This window comes from Petromyzon marinus, chromosome 16 (genome assembly GCF_048934315.1).
Source record: "Petromyzon marinus isolate PM22_M1 ecotype Great Lakes invasive population chromosome 16, UKy_Petmar_22M1.pri1.0, whole genome shotgun sequence".
Classification (NCBI taxonomy): domain Eukaryota; kingdom Metazoa; phylum Chordata; class Hyperoartia; order Petromyzontiformes; family Petromyzontidae; genus Petromyzon; species Petromyzon marinus.
The window spans coordinates 4519490-4531175 of NC_133682.1; positions in this window are offsets into that span (position 1 = coordinate 4519490).

An 11686-nucleotide genomic window follows, 5' to 3' on the forward strand; every position below is an offset into this window, starting at 1 on the left:
TGGCCAGTGCAAGTTGGTGAAGGAGTGGGGAGGGGGGGATCAAGGACCGGTTCGCTTAACACCCACCACTGATGTAGTACCTATGCGACATTATTGCCTGTATCAACAATTATTAACAAAAATAAGAATAGGTTTTACCCTTTCTGGAAATAGAACAGTTGTTAAGATGTTCATGCATTAACCACACGTACTTGTGGCAAAGCATGAAAACAAACATGCTCTGATAATGCATGCATTGTCTTTAAAACTTAGTGGCCGACACCAGAAACAGCCTTTTTATGGCCTCGTTCTCACCCGTGTTAGACCAGAGAACGGCAAAAAGCGAACAGTACAAAAGCAATGCACTTATATCGCAACACTTATAGCTCGGCTCAAGCAGTTAAGTCCATTGTAGAAGACACTGCACGCCCACCCCACCCAACAGAATAAAACAGGCTGCGTATTGATCATCCACCATTTCATGCCACCATTTCCACAAACCAAACTAGGAACATTTCGCATTCAGCCGACGTCGATCAAAATTGTGCCGAGAACTGTGATGAATTTCAACACAATACCGCTTACCAGATCTCGATACAAATCAATCCTTGCTATCCAAACACAGACGCCAATTCCCAGACCGTCGTGGTCAAGCCCAAACAGGTGGCAGCCCTAATCTCTATTCACTTACCTATGCTGATATAAAGACATTGCTGCATGTAATACGTAAATTCTAGTGGTCTGTGATGTAATGTTTGGTATGTCTGGATTGCATTGTTTTCAGCTGTGAAACATTGGCTGAGTTGGCGAATGCTGCGAGTAATGGATGCCAATGAGAGTCCATGGGCCCAGACCAAAATGTTTTACTCAAAATAATCATGAGCATATTTATGGAGAATATAACCAAATAAATAAGCAAGCATTACGTCTCCGTCACATATCCATCTCTCCACATACACATCTAAAAGTATTTCTTCTGCAACCTAGCAGCCGCACGGCCTTTTGAAAGTGATTTAACTTCAACAGGGTCGAATCAATATAAGCAAACTCTCCACTGGTTTAGAGACGTGTCGTAAAGGGGGTAACATCGGCAGTTCACCAGCGTTGATTTAAGCAAGCGTGACCTCTGCAGATGAAATACTTCGTGTCGAATCTGGTCCAGAGCTTACTTTTATTGAATCAATGCTGCTGACATGCACTAGCAGAAGGCAGTGCGGCCGATCCGGCTGTAGAAGATATTTTAACTTGTCGGTACATCCGAGGTTGCACAGTGCAGTGGTTCAAATGTTTTTTTATGTGGATACAAACAGTGTATTATGCGATAACCTCTTTGATTGAGTAGGTTATCACATAATCGGTGCCGCGGTGGCAATATGTTAACTACATTGTGTAATATATTTAACATTTAATTATTTCATTTGAAATGAACGTGTAATGAGGACTGTGGCCATGTGTAAAAAACAAACCCGTTGGGTTTGTAATTTAAAAAAACTGGTTTGGGGAGCTGCACAAAGTGTTCAGACTTGAAATGATTTGAAAAAATGCACCAAGTGACCAAGACGTCTCCGACGTCATGGAAAACGGAGACAGTGCAGAGTCTTTACATTCTTTAAGAACGCCACCATCATGCAGTGCAATGTTTACCATAGCATGTGTAAACTTCAGCACCATGTCATCCGGTCATCTCCACTTTTAAATGGAACAACCTTTACCTACACGGCAGTTAATATTCATGTAAAGATAAACAGGCATCCATCATGGCAAGCATGAAATTGACCACTCCCAATTGCCCATTAGACATCTCTCTCCGACAGTCTATTCAGAACAGAGTATTTTTTGTAACGTTAATCATCCGAGCAGATTATAGTATGTTATGATCTCTACTATAATAAAGTTCACATCAGGTGTGGTTTCCAAGCAGTGCTGCTCAAACAACAAATGCCACACAAGGAATTATTTTTGCTTAAAAACCTTCCATATGTCATTATGAATTATGTAAATGCTGCACAGTGTGTGACAAACTCAAGATCGCGGTAAGCACAGGTAAAATAAAAAAAAACTGAGAACGCGACTATCACTACACTATACGTAACAGTAGAATACTACACACTATACACCACACACTATATACTACATTGAGAACGAATCTATGTTGTCCTTCCCACGCGTGCACACACTATTTTCATGAACGAGGAAAGAGATGGCTGGATGACTCTGAGGTCAGAGTACTAAAGCCGGCATTGCAGAGATTCTAGGATCAAATCTGGGATTCGGCCATCGTTCACACACTCTATGGCACTGCATGGTTGGTTTGGGTCGGTCACTGGACAACCTGATATCTGCCCTGTTCGCAGCTTGTGCCGCTGCTCCTTCTTTCGCCCACCTTAAACAAAATTCCCAGGTGATTGAAGTTGAATTAAGTTGGGTCAAGTACACGGTGGTCAGTGCCAGGGATGGCATGCTGGGCACATATTTTAACAGTTGCTCGATGCAAAGTTCATGGGTGACTTGACTTGATGTGAAATCCACATGTCGATGCAATGATTTGATTCTTTTCAGTACATGCAATGTATGTATTTACATATCTTTTGCGCACTTTTTTTATCCCAGATTTTACTCCTATTGTGCTTTCGACATAATGTTTCAAAACAATATCTATTCACAACTGTTGCAGAGCTGTGTAATCGTATTTTTAGAGAGCATCCCCAAGTTGCAAATATCACAACATTTCTGAAATGCCTTTAGGTGATCTATATCTACCCACACCCGAGGGAGTGTACCTTTCCACATTCCCTGCTACAGAGATATATATAAATATGTTGATCGCTTGCCAACTATATATTACATTCCAGAGCTGGACTTCAACCAAATGAGATGAAACCTCAATTTAATATTTGTTATTAATTAAACTGGTGACTGGGATTAAACCGTCAACTCACTACACTTGAGAGCCGTTTCATCTGGGATGGCCGAATCCCAGATTTGAACCCAGGAGCTGGGCGATGCCGGCTTTGGTACTCTGACCTCAGAGTAATCCAGCCATCTATTTCCTCGTTTATTAAAAGAAAACAGGTGCCAAAGGCAGAACAATTGTCTCATTGTAAAAAAAAAATACCTTTCGTCGCTATACTTAGCACAAAAATGTATTTTGAATAATGGTTGGCAATTGAGTTGTGTGCAGGTTTCTCAGGGCTATATACTGTATTGCTAAACTTATACGTATGACAAATCTCTGCTGCTGTTATCCTGCAGACAACGTGGAAGGTTTTGAAAGTACTAAAACGTTTTTTGCATTTAAAAGCTCATTACAGGCAGACTTATTTTGCTTGTGTTTTTGACAGGCAAGCGCTTGCTTGAGTTTTATAGGCAGGTGTTTAGTGTTCAGCTCAAAAGCGAAACACTACACACGTTAATGAACTACCCACATTACTATGTACAGTACATATAAAGTTAGACAGTAACAAAAAATTGGACATTTAGAACGATGACTCTGCACCAAAAAAGTTTTAAATTCCCATCAACCGCTGTGGTAGAGAGAGAGAGCGAGCACTTGCCAATTACATCTCTGGTAAATCCGGCAGGATTTGTTGAGCACTCGTGACTGCTTGACGAGCCCAAGAATAATGGAAAACCAACGTTTGCATGTTTAAACAAATGCTAGCAAATCACCCGGAGTCTCGAAGTCAAAGGAGGACGATAAGCGATGAGATGTTTCATGCGTTTGCCACGTAACCGAAGTGATTTTACCACACACGCGCACGCGCAAAAAGATTTAATGTTTAACTCATAATTGTACTTGCACCGTCATCACAACGGCTGTATAGTCGCTGCACTTCTCAGACATACTTGCCATAGTTGCCCCGACTCCAGTCCACAGCCCTTGTCAATGATTCATAGCAATATACTAAAGCAATAAAGTAAGAAGGATTCATCTTCTTTGGTTCTTTCGGTAAAGTCACGTAGAATGAGAATAAAATAATAAATTGATAAAATAAAATAACACAATAATATTCTCACGACGTTTCGGCCACAACACAAGCGGCCTTCATCAGGTGAAGGGGCGAGACTGTCTGGAGGACAGAGCTGGAGCGAAAAAGCCACGCTCAGATCGCGACCTTTAAGCTGTGTGAGAAGAAACAAAGCGCCTTGACAAAGGAATTAGCATAGAATTTAGCATTGAAATAGCTGAGTGATTAGCTTGTGACTGGTCACAGAAATGGCTATGTCAAAGCATACACATCCGCAGAGGCACCCCTTGACAAAGGAATTAGCATAGAATTTAGCATTGAAATAGCTGAGTGATTAGCTTGTAACTGGTCACAGAAATAGCTATGTTAAAGTCAGAGCATACACATTCACAGAGGCACCTAGTACAAATCAAACAGGAGAATTTAGCATTGAAATAACTAGGCGAATTTATTATTAAAATAACTAAGTGATTAGCTTGTGACTGGTCACAGAAATGGCTATGTTGAAGTCAAGGCCTACACATCTGAGCTATTCACAGTAACTGGGTATACACTACAATATATATAATGAATACTATATAGTGAACCAATAAAAAACTAAAATATAAATTACCTCAATGTTATCAATAAACTCTATATAATCTCCAATCAGCTAAGCTACCAACAATAAGTCGTTATATATCACAATGCTATATGGCGAAAAAATGGGTGGATTTTTACCCTCAACTTTAGCAACATGGATAGCTACGGGCCCCGTTCAGACGGACGAGTTCATCCATGGTCGGAACAGAGGAGGGGGAGAGAGACAGCTGGGAGGCGCTGTTATACTCCATTTTGTAAACCATACCATTAACCGTGGTGTGAGAGGTATTAAGAGTCAATGCCAGCGAAAGAGCTGCGGTCTGAAGGTCATCGTAAAATACAATTAATTAAGAACGGAAATGGTTTAAAACATCTTTCCAATGGTTACTAAGCCAGAATCCATCTTCTCGGTTGAAATTGTCTCTGTGCTTGTATATGTGAATGGCCTCATGAACGAATCTCTCATGGTAGCCGGTTGGTTTGCAAAAAACCTCTGTCTTGGAGAAGTCAATGTCATGTGAGCCCACTGAATTATAACAGTGATCTGCCACGGCAGAGGAGTTCGTTCTACCGTGTTTCAAGTCTGCTTTATGTTCGCGGATGCGGTCCGAGATATGTCGTTTGGTTTCTCCAATGTAGCTACTATCACAGAGGCACTTTAGTTTGTAAACGCCCGGGTACTGTATGTCTGGAATAGCATCTTTTACAAATGGAACTAGATCACGGATTTATGTACTGTGTTGAATCGGACCTGGATCTTGTGTTTATTCAGGATTTTGGAGATCTTTTTAGTGACCCCTGCAATGTAGGGTAAGGTGATGGTTTTGAATGGCTCCACAAGAGGATCCTTCTTCATGACTGGAGTGATGGCTTTGCGGATTGTGTAGTCGGAGTAACCATTAGCCCTGAGAGCCTGGTGTACGTGCTTGAGTTCACTGGTAATGTGTTCCTGGTCGGAAAAGCATTGGGCTCTATGGTATAGAGTCTTGATGAGGGAGTTCTTCTGGGATGGATGGTGGTGGGAATCCGGTTTCAAGTAAGCATCTGTATGGGTAGCTTTCCTGTAGACAGAGTGGCTCATTGAACCATCATGTCTCCTTTTAATTAAGACATCCAAAAAAGGGTAGTTTGCCATCTTTTTCGACCTCCATGGTAAATCTGATGGCTGGGTGTATGGAATTGATGTGGTCGCGGAATTGGTCTAGAGCAGGCTGGCCATGTGGCTACATGACAAAAGTGTCATCCACGTACCTCTTCCATAAGGTCGGGCGTAGAGTCGCAGTCTGGATGGCGTCAGTTTCAAATTTTTCCATGAATACGTTGGCTACAACCGGAGATAGAGGGGAGCCCATTGGGGTGCCCTCAGTTTGTTTGTAGAAAGTTCCATTCCAGGTGAAGTATGTGTTGGTTAAGCAATGTCTCACCAGGGGGGTACATCAGTATGCAGTCCTTGATGAACCAGGTCTTCAATGATAGCGATGATGTCAGGTACTGGGACTTTGGTGAACAAGGACACCACATCAAAACTGACAAGCAGGTCATATGGGGACAGGGAAATGCCTTTGATTGTCGATACCAGGTGAGTAGAATTTAGTACTGCAGAGGTGTTTTTTTCCAGTGAAAGGTCGCAGTATATCAGCAAGAAAACATGTCAGTTTATAGGTGGGGGAGTTGATAGTAGAGACGATGGGACGAAGGGGTGTGTCTACTTTGTCTATCTTTGGAAGGCCATATAATCTTGGTGGTCTGGCAGCAGAGGGTTTCAACGAGAACTGTTTGGTCTCATCAATTAATGCTGTTGAATCAGAGATTATTTTGTTCGTTTTGGTAACCAGGCTGTTGGTGGGATCTCTCTACTATCAACTCCCCCACCTATAAACTGGCACGTTTTCTTGCTGATATACTGCGACCTTTCACTGGAAAAACCACCTCTGCGGTACTAAAATCTACTCACCTGATATCGACAATCAAAGGCATTTCCCTGTCCCCAGACGACCTGCTTGTCAGTTTTGATGTGGTGTCCTTGTTCACCAAAGTCCCGGTACCTGACACCATCGCTATCATTGAAGACCTGGTTCATCAAGGACTGCATACTGATGTACCCCCCTGGTGAGACATTGCTTAACCAACACATACTTCACCTGGAATGGAACTTTCAACAAACAAACTGAGGCACCCCAATGGGCTCCCCCCTATCTCTGGTTGTAGCCAACGTATTCATGGAAAAAATTGAAACTGACACCATCCAGACTGCCACTCTACGCCCGACCTTATGGAAGAGGTACGTGGATGACACCTTTGTCATCTGGCCACATGGCCAGCCTGCTCTAGACCAATTCCGCGACCACATCAATTCCATACACCCAGCCATCAGATTTACCATGGAGGTCGAAAAAGATGGCAAACTACCCTTTTTGGATGTCTTAATTAAAAGGAGACATGATGGTTCAATGAGCCACTCTGTCTACAGGAAAGCTACCCATACAGATGCTTACTTGAAACCGGATTCCCACCACCATCCATCCCAGAAGAACTCCCTCATCAAGACTCTATACCATAGAGCCCAATGCATTTCTGACCAGGAACACATTACCAGTGAACTCAAGCACGTACACCAGGCTCTCAGGGCTAATGGTTACTCCGACTACACAATCCGCAAAGCCATCACTCCAGTCATGAAGAAGGATCCTCTTGTGGAGCCATTCAAAACCATCACCTTACCCTACATTGCAGGGGTCACTAAAAAGATCTCCAAAATCCTGAATAAACACAAGATCCAGGTCCGATTCAACACAGTACATAAAATCCGTGATCTAGTTCCATCTCTAAAAGATGCTGTTCCAGACATACAGTACCCGGGCGTTTACAAACTAAAGTGCCTCTGTGGTAGTAGCTACATTGGAGAAACCAAACGACATATCTCGGACCGCATCCGCGAACATAAAGCAGACTTGAAACACGGTGGAACGAACTCCTCTGCCGTGGCAGATCACTGTTATAATTCAGTGGGCTCACATGACATTGACTTCTCCAAGACAGAGGTTTTTTGCAAACCAACCGGCTACCATGAGAGATTCGTTCATGAGGCCATTCACATATACAAGCACAGAGACAATTTCAACCGAGAAGATGGATTCTGGCTTAGTAACCATTGGAAAGATGTTTTAAACCATTTCCGTTCTTAATTAATTGTATTTACGATGACCTTCAGACCGCAGCTCTTTCGCTGGCATTGACTCTTAATACCTCTCACACCACGGTTAACGGTATGGTTTACAACATGGAGTATAACAGCGCCCCGCAGCTGTCTCTCTCCCCCTCCTCTGTTCCGACCATGGACGAACTCGTCCGTCTGAACGGGGCCCGTAGCTATCCGTGTTGCTAAAGTTGAGGGTAAGAATCCACCAATTTTTTCGCCATATAGCATTGTGATATATAACGACTTATTGTTGGTAGCTTAGCTGATTGGAGAATATATAGAGTTTATTGATAACATTGAGGTAATTTATATTTTAGTTTTTTATTTGTTCACTATATAGTATTCATTATATATTGTAGTGTATGCCCAGTTACTGTGAATAGCTCAGATGTGTAGGCCTTGACTTCAACATAGCCATTTCTGTGACCAGTCACAAGCTAATCACTCAGTTATTTCAATAATAATTTCGCCTAGTTATTTAAATGCTAAATTCTCCTGTTTGATTTGTACTAGGTGCCTCTGTGAATGTGTATGCTCTGACTTTAACATAGCTATTTCTGTGACCAGTCACAAGCTAATCACTCAGCCATTTCAATGCTAGATTCTGTGCTAATTCCTTTGTCAAGGCGCTTTGTTTCTTCTCACACAGCTTAAAGGTCGCGATCTGAGCGTGGCTTTTTCACTCCAGCGCTGTCCTCCAGACAGTCTCGTCCCTTCACCTGATGAAGGCCACTTGTGTTGTGGCCGAAACGTCGTGAGAATATTATTGTGTTATTTTATTTTATCGATTTATTATTTTATTCTCATTCTACGTGACTTTACGGAAAGAACCAAAGAAGATGAATCCTTGCAGTCACGAAAGCTTTAAATCGAAAAGTAAGAAGGAATTAACCCATTAACGTGTCAAGGAGGACATGGCCATGCAAATAGTGTCGTGTCACGGCGCCAGGATGGATCTGTTACATCACAGAACTGAACAGAGATTGAGGTTAGATCTTGGGAAGGCCTTCGTCCTGCAGTTGATTGATAATGACTGATCATGAATCGATCAGTGGTGCTGGCACTTCTGGTGTACTCTTGTCCAACTGAGTGATGTCTTCTTGTTGTTCCCGAATCGGCCGTGTTCTTCGTATTGGTCAATGCCCCTCCCCTCTCTGCCTACGTACGGTGCGAAAGAAGTTCAACGTACATAATACACAGAGTAGATAGATCATCGATTATCTTGCGGCTTGGAGGACGGGCGCCGCATTTTTAAAAAACGCCGGATAATCACTAAACATAATTTTTTTAAATAGCTTATTTTTGCACATCCTTGCATATCATTGCGTTTTTAGGTGTTGTGTATGGTGTTTTTTGGGTGTTTTAAATGTTTACAATTTGAAATTGGCATAAAAAATAAACATCCTACTTTAAAAAGTTACCGTATTTACTCTACCGTACTCATCAACTCCAATCTCGAAGACTCTGTGCAACGGGTGGGATGTATATACGTGCAGCATTTTCATTGTTTAAGTGTACCGTATATCATAATTTAAACACTGAAATCAAGCGTGGCTACTCTGTCACACACGCACGGTGCCTTTTGCCGGACTGGTTACGGCCTTTGGAGCCGTTTCGCCGGATCGGCCCGGGGCTGCCGGAAAACGATGAAAACAACCGGAATAATTCGATGACCAACAGGATTATTTTCATCGCTTAAGTTCTATGTAGTGTATAATGTACTGTATGCAATATTTAAAACACTGACATCAAGCGTAGCTGGGTTTTTGTTTTGTCTGTCACGCCACATGGTGCTGCCGATCGCCTTTGGAGCGGTTTCGTCGGATCGGCGCCAGACCGCCGGATAATGTTGGAAGCAACCGGAATAATTGTCGCGCGGTGCCGGATAACCGATGAACCAGCTGTACGTGCATTTGTAAGTCTCTGCTGAGAAACCGCCGCAACTTCGGCAATGAATGCGTAAACAAAACAAACTAAAAATCCTCACACCGAATACATTTTGGAAAAAAACTAATTTTGTAATCCAACAACAATCAACCGCAGCACCTTTAGTCAATGGGCCCTTTGACGAAGGCGCTTCCTTCCCCCTTCCACGCGTTGTTTGTTCGACCGGGTCAGTGAAGTGGAGGGAGGCGCGAGGTTGCAACACTGCTTCAGGCGTCAGCACTCTACCATTGATGTTAATCACGACCCCGACAAGGCGCACGGGTTACATGGGGCGCGCCAGCATATAGCACCGTGCACGAAACCACCATCCCGATGTTTAGTATGTACATATATTAAAATAAATAATGGTGCTCCCATATTTTATTTCTTTTCTGGAAACAATCGCTGTGCGTCAGCGACACTGTGGATTCATTATTTTGCCATACCTGTAATTAAACTAGGAGTGCAAGGGGCTGCGACAACACCTAATCTCTTATTCATATTCTTGGTTCTTTCGGTAAAGTCACGTAGAAGGGAAACAATAAAATAATGAAACTATAAAACATATATTTTTTATATACATAACATATATTTTTAAACATATCTTTTATATTTTTATTATTTTATTGTTTCCCTTCTACGTGACTTTACCGAAAGAACCAAGAATATGAATCCCTGCAGTCACGAAAGCTTTAAATCAAAACCTAATCTCTTCTTTAATGGCTGAAAACGCCACTTACGCAAGAGACGAGGCACATTTTCAGAATAATCTCAGAGCATGTGCCCCACGCACACGAGATGCTGCCCCTGTGTGGGATGGCCAAAACACGCCGGACTTGCAACGCAGCGGTGACCGACGGGATCGATCTCCCCCGGCACAGCAGCTGAAACAATTAACAACCGCTGCATCCTAAAATTGCCCCTTGCAGGAATACCAGGGTGCAACCGCAGTCAGCTGACCGGCATGTCGTATTTGTTGGGATGAAGTGTGGGTATACCCCCCACCCCCCCACACCTATTCCAAGACATCGGGCCAGCGTGGAAGAGTAGACCAAAGACACCCTCCAGAGGAGCTCTGTAGAGGAGCTCCGTCCCTCCAGTCGAGGCCCTTCTGCCTCGCTGTGACGTGATGCAAGAAATTACAGGGTCGCACCTGTACCTGATCTGTTGGTGAGACTGTACCTTTATCACGTTTGTCTATAATTAAACTGGAGTGCGGGTATCTTGTGACACGGCGGCTCTACGTCTTCTCTGGTGAAAACACATTTGAACTCAAGGGGACAATTTGTGTCTTAATGTGTCTAATACGCGCGCACACAGCTCCCAATATACAACAAAACACCCTTAATAGAATGGTCGTCGTGAGCAAGTGTCGGTTTGATATATTACAGTCTTTAACCGTCGGCATGCACCTGGAGAGAGGCAACTCGTGGGTTTTTTGTTCTACTCACGTGGTCAGTGACACCGTCTGAAACACGTGGAAATGCATTCGCGTTGAAATCATTGTCACTGGAAGGGCCCCCACAAGAGGGAGCTCTTGCAAGCCCCTACGGAGAGTTGTTTTTACATAACTCTCACACGCTGTCCAGATGTCTTGCAAGAGGTGTAAAATACCCACACTGCCCCCACCACACGATCCGCTGAGGTGTACTCATACTGCTGATTGTAAAGAGGCGGGGGGCGGCGGGGAGGGGGAGATTCAAGAAACATGCCCATTGTTTCAGCTGCCGCGCCAAGAGATTGAACCTTTGACCTCTGGAATGCAAGTCCAGTGTGCTAACCATTACAGCACGGCAACATTCCATTTTTCTTCTTCAGGAAGCAACGATTTTAAAATGTCTCGAAATGCTAATGTCAAGGTATGCCAGGAGGCATGGGTTCGCCATAATAACCAGACTGGACTTTAAAGAGACGCAATCGGGTTACGTACAATTCTTTGTTGATTGTTTGTCTTTTTTTTTTTTACCTCAAATTTATACCGATTGTGCTATCATTGTCGGCTTCATGAGACGAAGCATCCATTCGGATCTCT